Below are 21,360 nucleotides of genomic sequence, written 5' to 3' on the forward strand. Positions count from 1 at the left end.
ACAAAAACAAAAACAAACCTTCTTTGAACAGCCATATCTCAGTTAATATTGAACTGAAAATATTCATTAAAAAGCAAACCTTTTTGTTTTTTTATGAGCTTTAATTTTAGTCGTTACACTTATTTTGATAAAACTCTTAGTTTCAGAGCTATTCTTAAAAAAACCTTTAAAAAACATGTTTTTTTTTTAACGAAAAATGACACTTTTCAACAGCGAATAACTCTAAAAGTATTGATCTAGCGAAAAAAATGTTCATTATATTTTTTGTTTGAAATTTGTCCTTTTATCGAATAGCGTGGTTATTTTGAGTGAAAAAATTTCCACCCTCGAAAAGGGGTGGCAAACACCCCCAGGGTGGAAGCGCACATCGGCACTATATAACTTTTGTTCCTTGAGTAATTATTTACCAACACACAAAATTTCAAATGAATCGATTCAGTTATAAAGAATTCGGAGGTAAAAACCCTCAGTAACTGATCTAGTTTTATTGTTGGTAAATTAGTCCAGGAGATATCTTTTTAAAATATCGATTTTTGGGCGTGAAGCATATAAACGCAGTTTTTTTCATAAATCACTCCAAAATATCACTACAAATAATAATTTTACTGTGCGTGAGTTGTAAAATGTGAGCTTAACTTTTTATTAAACAAAATATAAGTGATATTAAAAAAAATCGATATTTTCCTTCTTTTTTCGCATATATCTCAAGAACTATTGGTTTTAAAATAATTTTGTACACAAAATAAAAGTTTTGTAATTAAATTTTACATATTAGTATTATCTTATAAATCTTAAAAATTATTATTATTATTAAAAAAATACTAAAAAACTAAACTTAGGACCTTTATATTCCGAGAAACAAAACTCTTTAATATGGCTTATAAACAGTTTGAATAACTTCATTAAGTGTTGATCGATTTTAATTTTCAAAACGGGCAATAAAAATGCTTGAAAAGACGTTTCAAAATAAAGAAAAAATAAGATAATCGATTCATTAACTCAGGAGTTATAATCGGTCAAAGTTGACTGCAATTTACAATGAAAGTGTAAGGGTCTATCTGTTTTTTAAATAAAAATATTTACTATATATAAAGCACTAATTGGGTATAAATTTACATTAGCTATAGACCATCAAAAGTTGATTAAAATGTCAATCAAAAGTGGTTGGGTGCTTGAAAAAAATAGTTTACAACCTATTCAGACATAACAGCAGCTACTACCATAAAATTTATTGAAAGCGATTAGCTGTAACTGTAAAAAACACTGCTCCAAAATAGTAGCTGCGTTGCACATGGTTTGAAAGGTTATGCTTATTGTACTCATTGCCAAGACCAACCATGCAAAAAATACAATAATTTTTAAGACATCTACGGAAATCGAGGTGCACGTTGACACTGATAAGAAAACAGCCTCATAAAAAAATTGAGGATGTCTTACTAAAATCTCAATCTCTTGAAAAAAATACGTTTCAATTAGAAGACAAAGAGATCGACGATGAAGACGTAGTGAAAAATACGATACTCAGCCAAACTGTAAAAAGTCTAAAGTGGAATATTAAATATATAATGAAATACATTTTAATTAGAATAAAAATAATATTTTTTTTATATTGTTAAAAGTATTTATTTTTTATTAAGGTAAAAATTGATTTTATTTATTTTATTATTTTATAGTATCAGTAAAATAAATTTTATAATTTGAAATCACATTTTTAAATGAAATTAATTGATTATATTCCGTAATTTTTCATAATTTAAATATATATGTAAAGAAAAACAGATTTGCTTTTCTTTAATTTATGTAATTTACGTTTTAATAGTTAGTTACGCCACTGTCAAAATACTTAAAGTCTTATTTAGCGTTTGACATTGACACTGAGTCCTTGTCATTATCCATTTTTATTAAACTCTAGTAGATAGAGACGAAAATGACAATGAACCTCTAAAAATTATACGAACAAGCTGAATTTTGCTAAGAGTGTCCATTTTGGGACTTCAAAAAAGACGCAAGAAGGTTTACGAAGCCTACGACTTTTCCCTAAAACCCACCACCGCAGGGAAGGAAAACGGAAAAAATTGTTTTACCAAGAATCTACACCACAGAATGATAAACAATCAGAATGCCCACTCTGCTTGTCATAAGTACGCGCATCTCGTTCGCGTAGAATCAGCCATGTTTTAAACGGAACCAGTACTGTTCAGTGAAATTTTATCTGGTGTGCAAAGAAAAATTAATCCGGTTTAATTTTTTTACGGCAACCATAGACATAATATGCACTATTTTATTCGTACTTTTAGTTGAAGAATATATTAAATTATTTCAAATTTACTAAATTCTAAATAGCTTGTCACAAATTTCTCAATCCGAGTCCTATGTTTCCGTTTAAAATATGGCGATCGCGTACTGACACACTTCAAAGGTGGCATCTGAGAGTGGGCATTCTGATTGTTATTTATTCTTTGTCTATACGCCGTAAAAAATTTTTTTTGAATTAAATATAAAGCTAAGATAATTTTAAACAAAATTGTTCCATTTCCATTCTGCTATGCGTTCCACAAATATAACTGTAAGGGATTATGAAGCTCATATTGATTTAATGGTAGATAAATACTGCTCCAAATGGCCACACGGATGTATTATTAAAGACAGAAAAGAGATAGAAAATCAAATAGGAGAGCTATTAAAGAAAAATTTAATTGAAGAATCATACAGTCAGTCCATTTGCTGCTCCAGTTATTCTCGCATATAAAAAAGGAGAAGACAGAAAAACAAGACTGCACAGATTTTAGGGAACTTATTAAAATTGTTATCCCACAGTGACATTTTCCATTAATTGAGGACTTAATGGTAAAAACTAGAATGAGTTGACCTATGAGAATATAAGATAAGGAAAAAACTCATTTGTAACACAAGAGGGAAATTTTTAATGGACTTACCTCCCATTTGGTTTGAAGACTGCTCCGGCAATTAGTCATCAAAGGATTTAAAGTAGCAATATAAGAAAATATAATCTTTCAGATTCTACAGTCAATTATATAGATGACATCCTAATTTTTTCCAAAAGCTTTGATTTACACATAATGCATTTATCAAAATTATTAAAAGCAATAGAAAATGAAGAATTTAGATTAAAATTTTCTAAATGCACTTTAGCGAAAAACTCTGTAAAATCTTGGATCACATAAAAAATAATTCCATCAAACTTGTCAGTACAAGATCCAACTGCAGGATCACTACGTTCATAACGTAGTTGATCAAACTCACATTTTTACATACACTTAAAACTAACAGAATAAATTGATAATAGGTTGCCAGTCAAAAAGTGGCCTACAATATTTTTAATTCAATTAATAATAACTAGGTTTTGACAAATATTTTATTTCGTTCATTTATTTTTTAAATAAAATATGCTGCTTCAGCCCTCTTTCTATGTATTTGGTGTTCTCTTCCTTCACAGATTGTTGTTAGTTTTTTTTTTTCGATTACCAATTTCCATTCATTTTTGTTTTCTATTTTCCTTCTTCAGTTTGGAATATTCACTCTTCTGGTCTTCCCATCTGCACTTCGGTCTTACTCTTCGGTGGAACCATTCCTCTTTGGTCTCCATCTTCGGTGTTTATTGGATTCCACTTTGACATTTTCTTTCCACCTTTTCAACCGTTTCAGCCTTTGTGTTTTTATATGTTGTACAATACCTTCTTGTATTTTCTTTGGTCTTAGGATTATTTTTCTTTCTAGAACTCTTAATTTGTCTTCATTTCTGTTAGTTAGACACATTGTCACTGTCTCATAGGTTATGACAGGTCTCATCGCTATTTTGTATGTATCTTGATTTTTGTTGTTCAAGTGATTTTTCTATCTTTGCATTCTATGTTATAAATTATTAAAATTTGTCGGGGTATCCATGTTATTTTTATAGATTCTTGTATAAAACTGAGGAAAGAAGGCGCGAAAATATTTATAATTTCTATGCTTTGAACAGTCCCCTATAAAGGCCATTGTAAACTGCCATAAAAATTCTGCTATCTTGCATTTCGAAATCGAGTATAACAAAGTATAGACACAACCTTTATTTTGACAATTTAAATTAGAAATGTCATCTCATTAGGTATAATTTAATAGATTGCTAAAAATTGACGACCTAGATTACGAAAAATTAAAACAAACTCTTAAAATTTTGTTTTTTTTTTGAAATATTTTTGTCTATCAAACGTGTACTAAGTGGGCACTGGAAGATCTCAACTAGCTCAAATATGCCTTAAAAAATCGATGTAAAAAAAGGAAAACTCTATTTGATGATTTTTTATTGTTATGACTTAAGATTTAAGATTTTTGACGTAGGATTGAATGCATTATTTCTTCTTCTTCTAGTTCCATGACCGTTATCGATCGTTGGATATCATGTTGGCTACCATATTCGCTATCGTGACTTTATTGACAGCAGCTCTAAATAACGATGTAGTTGATTTTCCATACCATTGCTTTAGATTTTTCAGCCATGATGTACTTCTTCTACCAGGACCACGATTACCTTGGATCTTTCCCTGAATGATCAGATGTAAAAGATCATATTTTTCAGGGTGTCTCATAATGTGACCGAAGTATTCCAGCTTGCGTTTCTTTATTATATTGACCAGTTGTGTTGTTTGGTTCAGCCGTCTAAGGACCTCCTCATTTCTAACTCTATCGACCCAGCTTATTTTCAGTAGTCGTCTGTATACCCACATCTCAAAGGCTGTCAAGCGTCTAAGGATATCCTCAGTTAGAGTCCACGCTTCCACTCCATACAGCAGGACAGGAAAGATGTAGCAATGTATCATTCGAACTCTAAGGTCAATGCTAAAATCGTGACTGCAAAGTACGTTTCTCATTTTTACAAAGGCAGCTCGGGCTTGTGCTATTCGGCTTTTAATTTCTGCGGTTGGATCCCAGCTCTCATTGATATTACTGCCGAGATACACCAGTTTCTCTACTCTGTCCAGTGTGGCATCTCCGACTTTTATACCGTCATCCTGTATATAATTTTGTTTGCTAACTATCAAATATTTAGTTTTCTTAACGTTGAGTTTTAATCCATACTGATCACAAGTCTGTTTTATTTTGTTCATTAGATTTTGAAGGTCTTCTCCGCAATTAGCAAGCACTAAGGTATCGTCGGCATATCTAATATTGTTGACGGTTACTCCATTCACTAATACCTTCGGTTGTCTCCATTAAGGCTTTCTTAAATATTTTCTCCGAATATAAGTTAAAAAGTAAAGGCGACAATATACAGCCTTCTCTCACTCCTCTTTTTATATTTATTTCATCCGACAGTTCTTGTTCAACCTTTATTCTTGCCACTTGATGCCAGTATAGATTTGTAATTATTCGCAGATCTTTATCGTCCAATCCAGCTGTTTCCAATATTTCTAGCATTTTGTTATGTCGGACTTTGTCAAAAGCCTTTTCAAAATCGATTGCACAAATGTACACATTTTGATTTATATCTCTGCATCTCTGTACTAGCACCTGTATACTAAACGAGGCTTCTCTTGTACCCAAGCCACTCCTAAATTGAGTATTGCTAATTCTGTCCTCTAACAGCGTGTAAATTCTGCTGTGTAGGAATTACTCGCAGGAAGATCTCCAAAACGTGACTCATCAGACTTATTGTCCGATAATCACCGCATGTCTTTGGACGATGTTTTTTTAGGTATTGTGACAAATGTCGACTTTAACCAATCAGTTGGTAATATCCCAGTGTCATAAATTCTGTTAAAGAGATTACACAGAGCTTTAATTCCATTTTCTCCCAAAAACTTTAGTATTTCAGCACTTACTTCATCGGGGCCAAGTGCTTTTCCATTTTTTGCCATTTGTATTAAACGTGTAACCTCACTTTCTGTTATAGATGGACCTGATATAGCAATCGGTGTATAGTGTTCTACTCTCTCATCTTCAAATAATTCAGAAATGTAGTTTTTCCATTCTTTTAACTGTTCAGTGATGTCTAATATTCTGTGTCCGTTTCTGTCTTCTAAACTTTAGGATACTTGTTTCCGTTTGTTTCCAGTGACCTCTTTTAATTTCTTGTGCAGATGAAATGTATCGTGTTTCTTTTCATATTGTTCAATTTCATTACATTCTTTACTATGAAATTGTGTTTTCGCGTGTCTTATCTTCTGCCTGATTATTGCGTGGATCCTCTTGTATTCGTTTTTATCTTTATTTCTGACTTCTCTTCTTTGATCCATAAGTCTCAGTATTTCTTCTGTCATCCACCCTTGATTTTTTCTTGCTTTTAGCGCACTCAATTTTGTTTCTTGAACAGTCTTTAAGATGTCTTTAATTCTCGTCCAGTTTTCCTCAGTACTTTCCTCTTTGCTTGATGTTAACTTCATTTTTTGTTCTAATATACTAGTTATTTCTTATTTTACAGTATCATTTAACATCTTTTCTCTATCAATAGTAACTGTTTGCATTATGCATTATTTAGCACATCGTATTTTTTAAGGCTGTTCTGTGGTTTGTTTATCTTCTAATTTACGTTGTCACATTTTTCAAACATTTAAATTTTAATTTTTAGTTAAATTTAAAGTTAAATAATTAATTTTTGGTGTAATATCTACTTTACAGTAATTGTAATGCAAAATTCAATTGTAAGGTCAAATAGTACAAAACTAGGAGATAAATTGTGTCAAATCCTGGTTGCAATTAATAAAAATTATAATTATCTAAATTTTATGGTATATTTTATGATTTAAATTACGTCATCTGTTAATGATAATACACTCAACACATAATTTTTGAAATAATTTTCCGCCTTTGTGAAATTTGACCGCGAAATTCTACAGTGAATAGAGAATGTTGATAATATCATATATTCACGTGTAATTAATCTCAGTGATATATATTTATAACGTACCGATTCCATACAACAATATGGTTAATAGATATTATACATTTATTGGTAACTTGCACCTACCTGTGACTTTGGCCTCGAGTTTAAATTATTTCTGAATTCTTGAGTGGTATTTCCAGAGTGAGATGTTCTGAAATAAAAAAGTATGTTTAAATTTGATAAGATCAATAAGTTATTGCGAAATAATTTTAAATCATAATTAGGAAATGGTTTATAAATTTCTTTTAAAAATATTTCATGTAAGATCCATTAAGTTATTAATGTATTGTAAACTTCTTTATCTACTTTTATAATTCAACAAACGACCTCAGTAACTATGGGAATCTGATAATTATTTAGCACCATTAAGATTACTACGAGAAGAAGAAATAGGAATAAAGTGATAGACAATTTAATTTGCTACAAATAATGAAGCAAATAATAAAATTTTCTGCAGGGTTGCTAGTTTACGAGATACAGCGCAAAAACCCTTTGATTCGCTTATTCCAAGATGGCGAGTATTCAAGAACCCGGTGCAGTTCGGAGCGCTGTAAAATTCAGAAAAATTAATAAAATTAAACAAATTTGTCGTGAAAATTATTCTTTTAAAAACCCCCTAAATATTGATCTAATGTCATTTTATTGTAAAATAACCAGAAAAAAGTTATAATGACAAAAAAAAATCTATTGAAAAGTTTTTATTTATTTTTGTTTATAACAAAAATATATAGTATATTACTTTATGATTCGGAGAAGCATGACTTTTCTGGACGCACCCGATAGATAGAGGGCAAGTCAAGAAAAGTCGCTTCTTTGCCAAATAAAGTATACTATTTTTCTTCAAACGTAGCAATTTTCAATCATAAATAGTACAATTCATACGCTATTTTTACTCTAAATTAATTGTGACAACTATCAAAGTCGTCTAGATGTTAGAAATTAAAATAATTAAGTTGTCGGTGGGATTTGCGTCTCCCTGGTTACAGTTGTTTGCAATTATTAAAGACAGCTTATTGTTGTTGCAACTGCAAGCGCAAATTTAGTGAGAAAATGGAAAACCTAAACGAAATTGAGTCCGCGGCTAATGATGCAGTAGCACGTTTGGGGCCCTCCAAGTCTGGAATAAAGTATCGCTTAGAGTACAAGCACTTCCAAGAGTGGTGCGATATAAGAGGAGTACGGCAAGTTATCGAAAATGTTTTACTGGCATATTTTAATATAATGGAAAATGAAAATAAATGGAAATCTTCTACAATGTGGTCACGATACTCTATGATAAAATCCGAGTTAGTTATTAGAAAAAATGTGGATATAAGCAAATTTTTAAAGTTACGTGCCTTTCTGAAAAAAACAAGCGAAGGATATACTGCAAAGAAGTCTAAAGTTTTCATTAAAGACGAGTTTGATAAATTTTTGTTTGAAGCGCCAGATAAGTTGTATTTAGGATTAAAGGTAAAAAAAAATTATATAGCAAAGCATGTAGTATACTCTACTAAATTATAAAAATATTTCAGATTGTTTTGTTAATTGGGGTTACCGGCGCCTGTCGATGCGACGAAGTGGTAAAAATGAAGACTGTGGACATTGAGGATAAAGAAAATGTAATAATTATCAAAATCCCAGACAGTAAAACACGACAAATTAGATCTTTTACGATAATTGGTCATAACTACATTAAACTGTATAAAAAGTATGCATCACTGCGGCCTGAAAATTTCACAGAAAACCGATTTTTTATCAAGTACCAAAATGGAAGCGTCATGGGAATACATTCGATCAGCGCAGTAGCCCAAAAGGTAGCTAGTTATTTAAATTTAAACGATGCAAGCGCATACACGGGTCACTCTTTACGACGAACTTCAGCAACACTTTTAATTGATGGAGGCGGAAATCTAGAATGCCTCAAACGACATGGGGGCTGGAAATCAAGCACGGTTGCCGAAGGATATATAGAGGATTCAATAAGAAATAAGAACGATATTGCTCAAAAAATTTTAAACCCTCATGATTCGCCAACATCGGGAATGATTGCTGAAAGTTGTTCTTGACCATCAGTATCATCAACAATTACCAATGCGTATCAAGAGTCGGGAACATTTTTGCACGGTTTCAATTTTGAAAATGCCTCATTAACTAATTGTACTTTTAATATTACTATAAATAAAAATGATGTTTAATTGTTGTTAATGACATTTGTATTGTTGCTTTGTGACATGTTGCTGCCATGACAACATTTTTCCCTCCGCCGTAAAGAAATGGGAAAAAAAAACTGCTGCCGGCGGAGACATCAAACTTTGAAAGGATCAAGTTAGATAAGTAATGTCATCATTATTTGACATTTGAAGAAAAAAATTATTTATTAATGTGAATAAAGTTATAGACAATTTAATTGGCTACAAATAATTTTTCGTAAAATTTTCTGCAGTGTTGTTAGTTTAAGAGATACAGGGCGAAATCCGTTTGCATTTCTTATTCTAAGATGCCGAGTATTCAAGAACCAAGTCCACTTCGGAGCGCTGTAAAATCCAGAGAAATTAATGAAATTTAACACATTTAGTGAAAATTACTCTATGAAAAACTTTCTATAATATTGTTTTGATGTCATTTTATAGTAAAAAGACTAAAAAACAGTTATAAGGCCAAAAAAATTGTTTAAACATTTTTAGTTATTTTTGTTTATAACTTTTTTGTTTTCAATTTTACGATAAAAAGTAATAAAAATAAGGTTGTAGAAAATTTAATTTGCTATAAATAATGTTACATACAATTTTCTGTAGGGTTGCTAATTTACGAGATACAGCGCGAAAATCTCTTGCCCCCTTTTTTCCGCGGCCTGAAGGCGGCCTGCCGACAAGGGTAGCGACCCCATAAACAAATAAAAAATTGCGTCGTCTCAAAAAGTAATCTGAATGTAACTTTTTAATAGACTAATATACTAAACAGGAATTGATGCACAAGAGAGACTTTTAATAATAATTATCGTATATTAACAAATAGACACGTTGCTAAAAAAGACATATTACGCCTTTGGTTTTTCCAATGATTTCAATACGATCTGTGTATTGTTAATTGTTCTTCTTATAAAAAAAACGTACTGAAGTTAAAACACTTCACCATTGTATTTAGGTATATAAAATTTTATATACCTAAATACAATGGTGAAGTGTTTTAACTTCTGTATGTTTTTTTAAACGATGGTATACAGCCAACTACTGGGATTTTCCCATTAATTTTTATTTTTGTTCTTATTATATTTTTAGTAGTTGTTATAGGTACAGTCTGTCCCAAACCCTTCTTTCAGTGCGTCACTAATTTGGACGTCATATAGGATTTTAAGAATGTCGAGAATTATTGCATGACATTTGAGATAATTTGACAGTTGCAGGATCGTAATCTCTCTTTCTCTAATTGAAAATAATTTAATAATTTTAATATTACTCTTTGTTCTTTCTCGATATATCTCGGCATATTTAAAATATTTTAAGGACAATAAATACAAAATTAAATTTTCACTGTAAAATGTCTGATAATACTAACCTGGAATGACAATTATCATTTTATCAGTTGACATTGTGAAAGTACTGTCACGATCGAGACAATCTGCGTCAAATTATATTTATGCGCATCATTGATTGGCTATCTATTTAGCGTATTCTAAACTCCAACCAATTATACATCCGTAAAAAGAATTAGCTTTACGATAAATAATTTTCTAAGTTCTATGTATAATAATTACACACTCACGTTTTTTTCTGTCACTTCTAGCTTAATGTGTTCGAAAGAATTCGATCAACTATGACGCACTGAAAGAAGGGATTGGGACGAACTATAAAGAGATACTACTTTTATTCAAAATAATTAAATCTTAACAGTATAACTTGTATTTCAGTTACAAATCATATTAGTGATAGCACAAAAGTACTTGATTTGGGTTTAAATATTTAATTTAATTAATTATTTAATATATTATGCTGGTTGTTAATACATATAGGATTTTTTTTTCAATCCTTTCATTCATTGAGTCCATAAATGCTTTATTCGCGATTTATTGGTCCAATTTGTTACTTGGTTAATGAATGCCTATACTTTCCTCGTTGACTCTTTATTATTAATGTTAGAGAATATTTTTCTTGTGACACTGACCCCGTCAGAAAACGACGGTTGTTTTGAGTAGTATGGACCTTTATAACTAAAATTTATATGTTTTCTGCGATTTTTGGACTTAATTAGTTATTAACTTAAGGTAAAAAAAAACCGTGAATTTTCGCTTTTTTCGTCTTTTTTTTATAAATGTTAATAAATTTTTTGAAAATGAACTTAGAAACTTCATATTACATTTTACAAGAAAAATAATTTTAAATCTTGCAAATTATCTCGCAAAAACATTTTTTTCTTATACACAATTAGAACCACTTTTAACAATTGCATATAGAAAAAATATTTTTTGTATTTAGCAAGCTTGTATTTTTTCACAAATATAAAAAGAAAAAGTTGTCCTGTGACAAATTTAGGATAAAGTTAGTCCTTTTTTTAAAATTCACTGTAGCTTTGTATATACCAATTAAGAGATATGTTATATAATTACTTTTATTAAATTTTATTCATATAATTTACAAAAAATTTACATAAATATTTTAATAAATATATATATATATATATATATATATATATATATATATATATATATAATGATTGATACCTTCAGTTTAACCATTCGTCTAATAGCTTGTTAGTAAAAAATAAAATCTATTTTATTTGAGATTTTTTATTTCCAAAGCCATACAAAAACCAATTTTTAGAAATAATTAAATAGGATAGTTTGTTTTTTTTTAATCTATTATAAATAAATTACGAAGTTTATTGAAGAAATATATATTAATCATACATATTTATGTTTTACAATAAAAATTACCTCAAATATTACTAATAAAAAATAAAAAATGAAAGAAAAATTGTTTACACAAATTATATAGTTTATATAACAATTTATTCATTTAAATAATGCTTATTTATAATGTACTTAAAAAGACTTACAAATTAAAAAAAAAGAAAAGTAGAAATTCATAACCAAGGATATGCAGTTAATAGCTCCTTCCCTCTCCGTCCCTACCACGAGTTTCAAAGTTGGCTGATTTGGAGGACTACATTTTGAAGCTTTGAGATCGACAAAAAAAAGAGAAAACCGACAAAAACAGAGAAAGACCTAAAGAGACTTGGGATAATGCAAAGATTACAAAATTTTGTAAGATACACCGGCAGATTTATTTAATTGTTAAGTTAATTTGTTTGAGTTTGTTGAAAGTAATTTTTCTTTTGATTTGTTTTTATCAGTGGTCTTATTGCAAAGGGCAAGTTAAATGGGTGATTTAATACCGACTGATATTGCTAGGGCCTTAAAAATAGTCGAACGTACAGGGAACTTGCTGCAATGTTTGGTAAATCACCATCAGCGATTCACCGTTGTGTAAGTCGTGGAAGACAAACCGGGAGTATGTAAGAAGAATGGTACAAGAAAGAAAACGTTTAACCAAGTCATATGTGCCAATAAAGCCAAACTTCAGAGACATCATCGTGTAGCGCGATTACAATTTGGTCGAGAATATTCCAATTGGAATGATAACCGTTGGGTCCAATTTCTATGTAAATTACGTCGACGGTAGAGAAAAATTGTTTCGTCGTGAAGGAGAACTAAATGGATTCTTCTATTTTACTACAACGGTACCTTTAAGCGGAGGTTAAACTATAGTGTGCTTGCTGTATGTTTGGGGGCACGAACAGAGTTAGTGGTGATTCATGGTGGAGCATTAACAGAAGATAGATAAATCAGAGATATTCTCCAAGACTATGTACTACCCTTTTGCGCCATACATTAGAGAAAATTTTATTTTAATGCGGATAATGCGAGCCCACACATCGCATGCTGTGTAAGAGACTTCTTATTATAAGTGGATATAACAACAATGTATCACCAGATAGGACGTAAGGGCCTAGAAAATCACGGCCACTTAAACACTCCCCGGTGCCTTACAGAGGGACTTCGACCAGTCAATTGGAAGAACCCTCAGCGTAAATTCCATTGTCGGGCGGGTTAGTGTTGTTTCTCACACAAGGAAGTAAAATAAAACACTTTTTGAGGGTGGAAAAACACACAGAGTCTCAGATTGTCGAACGGAGCAGGGCCCCGACTTCGGACTCCCCGGGTACAGGTGATCCTATTTGGGATCCGAGACCAGACTGAGGAGAAAATGTCCCATATTTATAAGTATATTTATATTTTTATGGCATTTTCAGATCTCTCGACCATTAATAAAATTGAAAGCAGTTTTAAGGCGAGGCGATGCGCATCAGGGTGCGTATTAGTCCACGACTTATGCACCAGGATGACAAATGAATTGGCCAGCATGTTCCCCAGACCTATACACGACATACTAGGCAGAATACTTATATACAATACTTTGATTGAGAAATGGGAGGGACTGTCTCAACAACTGATCGATAAACTTATTAGAAATATGAGAACGAATGACAGCAGTTGTAAATGCTCGTGGGGGAAACACACTTTATTAAAGCCAAAGAAATGCATAAAAAAATTGTATGCATTTTTGTGCTGTATTTTGTTTGAGTCTGATATCTTTGTGTTTTATTTATTTTTAAACAGGTTTCACATTGTACAACAATTGTAATACAAATTCAAAATACGTCTAAAAAATTCCCATTATAAAATTATCTAAACAATATTAACAATATATAGGCTGGAGAGAAAATACTCTTTAGCCCTACACCCTATGGGTCCAGAACGGGGTTTTTCTGTGGTTTTCCGGGTTTAACTTAGCGTTAAATAATTTTGGTTATGATAAAAACCATTATTTTGACGACGTTTCGGCAAGGTCGCACTTGCCATTGTCAAGTCAGGTAGTAGCGCCTCTTGCTGTGCTTGAAGTTAACTGACTCTCCTGGGCGATGCGTTTACTTGTTAAAGCCGTAAGGCTTCTTGTGATTGGTCCTGTCCGTGTGTTGGTAGGGGGGTCCTACTAGTCAGTCTTGTGGTCTGATATATTTTTGACTTTTTCTTTAATACCGTTTTCCATGTTGTTGGAAGCCTTTGAGCATCATCTCTTTGGTTTAGACTATTGGGATTTTTTTCTGTTTCTATTGATTCTCTGATTTCGCGTTTTCTTTTAATTTCAATGTTATCTAGCATCGTAGTTTGATTCAGGTTTATTGTATGTCCTGTGTTTGAGACATGTTGGGCAAGGGATGACGTTTTTCTCTCCTTTCGATGGCATTTCGATGTTCTTCTCGTCTAACATTGATTCTTCGGTTGGTCTGTCCGATGTACGATTTTTCACAGTCCCCACATGGAATCTCGTATACTCCTTGATTTTCTAACGATATTTTTGTTTTGACGGATGGTAAAATGGTTAAGATTTTTCTTGGTACTATGATATTAAATATCGTTTCTATTTTGTATTTTTTTAGCACTCTCCTGTTTAGCAAACAGGTTTGCTATTACCGGTGACAGTGGTGAACCCATCAGTGCTCCTTTAACTTGTTTATATCTTTGCTCATAATATATGAAATATGTGTTATTTAAGCAGTGCTTTGTTATATTTAGAGTACCCTGTGGTATTGGATACTTTCTGCTTATAATTTCTAATGATTCATCTATAAGAACATTCGTAAAAAGTGAAACCATATCGAAGCTGACTAACAAATGTCCCGACTCAAGAGTCACATCTTTTATACGTTCGATGAAGTGATTGTAGAGAAGATTCGATAGAGCTAACTATTGGTGGCAATGGTAATCCTGTTTTATGTATCTTGGGTATGTACCAAAAGATGCTATTCATGAAACTTTGCATGCAAGTACAATACAATGACACATCTGACTCCATTTTATTCGTTACTACTCTACTTCCGGTTTAAACATTTGCAAATGAAATATTATTTTACAAGATGCATGCAAAATATTTTTTTTTTAAATTGCAGGCATACTTACCTACATTTCCTAATAAATTTATGAATGATTCATTACATTGCACTTCGCCGAAAGTACGTGGATTTATACTATTATTATGAAAAACATATGTTTTTGGTGACTATGATTAATGATAAGACTATGATAAAAGTTAATTGTATAGTTTCTAAAAAATCAATAGTTCATAAACTAAATTGTTTAAAACCACAAATATCCGTTAAATATATTTTTATTCGAAATTTCTTAATTTAACCATAATAAAGTATATCCAAAATATTTCCTTTTTTAATAGACTATTAGCCATATAAGTATGATAGAATATTAACCTTCTTCTCATTGCGTCGTCTCTTTTCGAAGGTTGGCGATCCAAATGGCAATTGTAGTTTTGGAAACCACTGCTAGACATATTTCTGCGGATGAGCGGTCGAACCATCTCCTCAGGTCTTTCAGCCACGAGTTCTGGCGTCTTCCTACTGATCTTTTGCCCTGTACTTTTCCTTCCAGTATAACTTAAAGTAATTGATATCTTTCTACTCTCAACACATGACCCAAGTATTGCATTTTCCTCTCTTTGATAATTCTTAGTAATTCTTTTTGTTTACACATGCGACGAAGTACCTCAACATTAGTAACTCTTTGTACCCAAGGGATTCTCAACATTCGTCTGTATATGTTCATCTCAAAGGCATCTATTCTTTTTTATATTTCAAAGTCCATTGTCCAACTTTCCATTGTCCAGCAAGACAGAAAAAACGTAACATAACATCTTAACATTTTGAGCAGCTTCATCTTCTAAAAGTAAAAGTTTTGGTTTATAGTACCCGTAAATGGACGAACGATAGGTTGGAAATAATATCAAGTTACTACTATGATTTGATAAACGAGCACGTTTTTCTGTTTAATAAAAATAAAGACTAATTATAAAAATTAAAAACATAATTTTCGGGCCCAAAAAATTACGGACCCTAGGCACGTGCCCATGTTCCAAACATTATCGAAAATTCCCATTAGTTTTATAGATGGTGAAAAGTTAGATATATGATAAATAAAAATAAGAAAATAGTCTATATAATCAACATAAAACATATTATACTAACTAAATATTAAAGTAAAGTCAATCTTTGTTACCTTATATTTGTCATAATGAAACTATTATTGGTCATGTAATTAATGGAACCTGCTTATATTATTGCAGCAGTATTGTCAATCAATACATGATCAGAGAATAATGGCAAAACTATAGGAATAACAATTATTGTAATTATAAAAGACGTCAGAAAAAAAGCTGTGAAAAGATAACAGGAAATGAAAAAAATACAGTGATGGACATTAAGATGAATAGTAAACGATAACAAGTATTATTAAATAAAAACAGGTGAATCATATTCAAAAACTTAATATACAGTATACTCCCTCTATAACGTACACGGTTATTACGAGGTTTCGCTTATAACGAGGTACATTAGATGTCCCTTGAAATTTGTATTGAACTGTAACCCTCTATAGCGAGGTAAATTTGCTTATAACGAGAGAAAAAAGATTGAAAAACGTGTTTTTTACGTTTTGGCCCGGCCATAGCTATAAATAAATACCCTTTTTAACTGCGGGCCGCCCGCAATAAACTTATTACAATTTATGATTCTTAGTCGGAAATGTAAAATTTATGATTCACAAGTGTCATTGTATTGGGTTGACCATTCACACGTAATAATATGGGTCCTAATAGACAAGATGTGGAAAGTGTTTTAAAGGTTGTCAGAAACTTTATCCAATGACAAAACGCAAATGAAGAAGCATAAAACTGTTTCACATCTTTAGAAAATATGATAGATAGAATACTGAACAATTTAAAGCAGTCAAAAATGACAAAATAACTTTATACGCTTTATACATTATACATATTTACAGAATACAGACTTTTTGTTTTAACGTATATCATTTACAATAAAAGTAAACAACTCTTTTTTGTTTTAATGCATTTCATTGACAATAAAAGTAAACAACTTTGTTTTAAAAACGCCATTCAAACAATATTTATTAGCATCTTATATTGCTCCGAATGGCTTTACTATAAAAAGTTAATATCCACAAGGAAACTAAGTTCCTGTGTTTGGCTGTATACCATATATTAAAAATTTTGAATAAAATCCTTTATAAAAAGGTATATAAAAAACCCAGTTGGGCTATGTTAAATTGGCAAAACGTTTTCGGAATAAGTATTCCATCATCAGTACCAAGTTAATACATGGATGTAGCCACTAAATATGGGGTTACAAACCCTTTAAAAATTGCTAATTTAAATTTAGTTTACATAATGTCTGTTTTACAATTTAGATGGTAAAGTTACCGTTGGATTGGTAACATGGTGACATATGACTCTGCAATAAGTTGCAAGTCCTGAGACGGTATGTCTACGAGGACTTCAATAAAGCAACTCAGTTGCTTTATTGAAGTCCTCGTAGACATACCGTCTCAGGACTTGCAACTTATTGCAGAGTCATATGTCACCATGTTACCAATCCAACGGTAACTTTACCATCTAAATTGTAAAACAGACATTATGTAAACTAAATTTAAATTAGCAATTTTTAAAGGGTTTGTAACCCCATATTTAGTGGCTACATCCATGTATTAACTTGGTACTGATGATGGAATACTTATTCCGAAAACGTTTTGCCAATTTAACATAGCCCAACTGGGTTTTTTATATACCTTTTTATAAAGGATTTTATTCAAAATTTATAAAAAGTTAATGTTTTAGAAAACTACATATTCATATGTATGCACAGTACTATTATTGTTGGATATAACGAGATCCGCTTATAACGAGGTAATTAGTCTGCCATTTCAGTTCTCGTTATAGAGGGAGTCTACTGTATAATGTTAGACTTAAATCCAAGAAAGTATAGATCCTTAGAATGGTCACCATATATAACTATGGTAGAGGTGTTGAGGGGAGATTAAGAAATTATTATTTTAATGGGAATAAGGCACAATTAAAGGTTAAAGTAAGTTTATTGACGTTTTAATTTCCACTTCGGAAATCGTTCTTAAAATACAAACATTCACTAATTGAATTGAAAGTAAACTAAACGTAAGACCAAATACTTGCCATGTCGGGATAGTATTATGAGGTTTTTTTCCTGGCTTTTTCCTCATGATTTACTATGGAATCACTAACAGGAGAATTATTTTACTGTCATCATAGCATGTGGTTGTCTTTTTAAAGATGAATTACATGCCGTGATTTTTTTCTGACGGATACTCTCAAGTTAAAGTTGCTTTCTTGTAATCGAATAAACTATTTTACAATAAAGTCGTCCCAGGAACGCAACTCAGCAATATTGGCAATATCATTTTAAAGTCGTCAATTTAAAATGTATACTATATGTCTGAATTGTCAATATAAATGAGTCAGATAAAATTAAATTATTAGAAGAATTTTTTACCAAGTAACAAAAAACAAAATTTGTTTAATTTATGAATGTTTGATTTTGAGAACGATTTCCGAAGTGGAAATTGAAACGTCAATAAATTTACTTTAACCGTCAATTGTGTCTTATTCTCATTAAAATAGTAATTACTTTAAAATGCTTCAAGAAAATAGCGTCAAAACAATATTAGGGAGATGAAGAGACAGAAAACAAGAAAATTTTTAGAATAATCAATAAAAGATTATTTATAAGCGATATATCCCTTGCAAGAACCTTAACCAAAAAATAAAAAGTAGCAGAAAAACTGATGGAAATAAGAAAAGTGAAAGTAAATAGAAGGGAGATGGAATAATTCGAAGTCTTACACCGAAATCAAGAGAAATGGAACCTTGCTTAGCCGAAGTATGCAGGAAGAGCTGATTAGAGTGGCAATTCAACTAGTTGATTCAGCAGGAAACATGGGATTGTAAATCAATGATAGTATAGTCCAGCAATTAAAAAATGAAATGAGTCATATGCATGATCACTGTTTATCGTATCCTTTAGCTGTCGTTATAACTTTTAATAAAGTTAAAGTTAAAGTTAAAGTTAATAAAACGTGTTAGTAGTGAAGAAAGGATGCATATATGGCCAGTATATATTTAGTTTTCTCAGAGTTATAAACACAATGTGTGTTAGAAGTATACAGGTGCCATTGTGTTTAACGATGCCGTGCGATAAGGTGGTTGGTAATGGTATACCAAGTTGGTTCACTTCCCTCAGGTTTTTCCTTAAAATGTTCTGTCCATTTTTTAAGTTTTTCTTGCTGTTATACCCATATATTACGCTCTTTATCTCTTCACATCTTCTGTTTGAATTCTTATCTGCTTTTGTTCAGCTTCTGGTAAAATTTTCTTGCCTCTGTTGAAAAAACTTACTTAATTTTTGAAGTTCTTTATTCATATTTTTTTCTCTTCTTGTCGGGTTCTGTGCCTCTGTTACATCTGTTTTTCTTTCTGTTATAATCTGACAATCTTCGTCATTCGTTCTTGTTTTTTTTGTTTACCTTCCATGCCTAGTAATTTTTCAGATGTTTCTTGCATGATGTTTTTGCACATTTCTATCTGTTTTCTAGTTTGATGTTTATATTTTATTTATATTATCTATATTTGTTTGTATCTTTAAGTCCTACATTGTATCTTTGATGTTAAGAACGTATTTCCTTTTTTATGTTTAAAATTCTGGCTCTTACTCTACTTTCGACCCAGTAGTGAACAGAATTTGATTTGCTTCTCTCCTGGTGTGGACGTTTATTATATTTGATTGGTGTCTTGAGTCTACCATAATATGGTAAGTTGGTCTGGTGATTTCCAAGTGCCTCTTTGTATATTTTTTCGAGTGAAGTTAAAATTATACAACCGATTTCAAAAAACTACTATGAAAAAAGAAGACATTTTTGAAATCAGAGCGTCAAAAATATTTAAAATTCGTTATTTCTTAAGCACCAAATTTTTTTATTTTGTTGGGCTGTGTTTACATTCCTGTTCCATACCATGCAAGTTAAACGTTTACTTTGTATTTCAGTTTGGCAGAATTTTTCGTTTTTATTGACGCTTGCAAAATGAAAGTATTTGCTTTGTTGCAGTAATCATTGATTTAGCTGCTAACTTAGCTGTTGATTCATCTGTTGTATCTTTTTTTGCCGTGTAAACGCATTTAGATATAATGTTATTACATTAATGCCGCTACTAAATAGATTAACTTGGTTATTTTTAGTCTCAAAAGAAGTAAATTTTTCTCAGAAGTAACCTTTGAATCTTGATAATTGTGTTTAGTTCCGTTTACTGTCGAATACGTAGAATCAATTGCGAGAAGGACTGAATTTGTAAGAATATGATTCATTTAATGCATGACTCGACGTATAACTTTTTCCAAATAATAATTTTTTGCATGTTATTAGAAGACTTTATGCAGGTAGGTATATATCAAACAAGCATCTGCGTTTGCTAGTACTCTTTCTATTGATAGACTAAATTATTGAATATCCTAAAATAACAAGAATATACTACTTTGAGAATTTTACATCTTCATGTATATAGTCGACTCGTGCCCAAACGACCCATTATTAATGTGAATGAAAACTAATAATCAGAAATATAATATTTTATTGTTATAATGTAAGGTAAGATGGGGCAAGTGCGAACGAAAAAATTCATAGTTAATATGCATTTAACTACAAAAATTACCTCTTTCAAATTAAGATTTTTTTAAACTTCTGTCGTATAATTGTGATTATTAACCGACCAATTAAAACTATTTAGATAACAAAAATACATTACCTACCAAATTTGCCTATACATTTTTTTTCGCAAGTACATGTTACGCACTTGCCCCACTGATCCGGGGTAAGAGCAGAATGTGCCATTATTTTTGCTAATAATAATAAGTGTTCCATACGGGGCTAGTGCAGAAATCCTACATATATGTAATTTTTATTCTTTATGCTTAACTTTAATAAAATATTAAGAAAAAAATGCTACGAAATATTTTTTAGGAGAGAGTCAAAACAATTTCAGATATTTTGACTGAAAAATATTTATTTAAAATAAAAACATAAACTAAACGTACCAAAATGAATAAATCCTGTTAACAGTAACAAAAAATAATAATAATTGGAAAAAATACTTATGCTATGCTTCAAACACTTCAGGTGCAGTCTCAAAAATATACTTTTCGTAATCAGCAGTTATTAATATTTTTGGAACAGGTAGTTTTGTTTCTATGTCCGACAGTAGAATAGTGCAGACATCGTTGGGTTTTAAAATAAAATGGCACTTATTTGTGAGCCTTTTCAAGCCTGTTACTTCGGCTTCATCACCATTGATCAGTTGTTTCACCAAACAAACATATTTGAACATTTTCTTTTTTCCAGGAAAATTTACTAATACAAAATCCCCAATTTGTATTTTGGTAAATGTAAGTTTGTCAGTAGGGTTTTTTTCATCAAACTCTTCCAAATCACTTTTGCTTAGCTCGTCAAATTCAACAATTCTGTTTTCGCTTGAATCACTGTATCAAGAACTATT

At 31.1% G+C, this 21,360-nt stretch overlaps 1 protein-coding gene across 2 annotated transcripts in view; it reads right to left on the reverse strand.

Annotated features, from left to right (window-relative positions):
* The window catches only part of LOC140445095 (calcium release-activated calcium channel protein 1-like), a 145,824-nt gene that overhangs the window by 54,620 nt on the left and 69,844 nt on the right, over positions 1-21,360 (reverse strand). For both annotated transcript variants that reach the window (XM_072536912.1, XM_072536911.1), the window contains exon 2: positions 6,968-7,034. The gene's annotated coding sequence lies outside the window, so the exon portion shown is untranslated. The remainder of the gene's footprint in view (positions 1-6,967; positions 7,035-21,360) is intronic.

The sequence above is a fragment of the Diabrotica undecimpunctata genome, chromosome 7 (assembly GCF_040954645.1).
Source record: "Diabrotica undecimpunctata isolate CICGRU chromosome 7, icDiaUnde3, whole genome shotgun sequence".
NCBI lineage: Eukaryota > Metazoa > Arthropoda > Insecta > Coleoptera > Chrysomelidae > Diabrotica > Diabrotica undecimpunctata.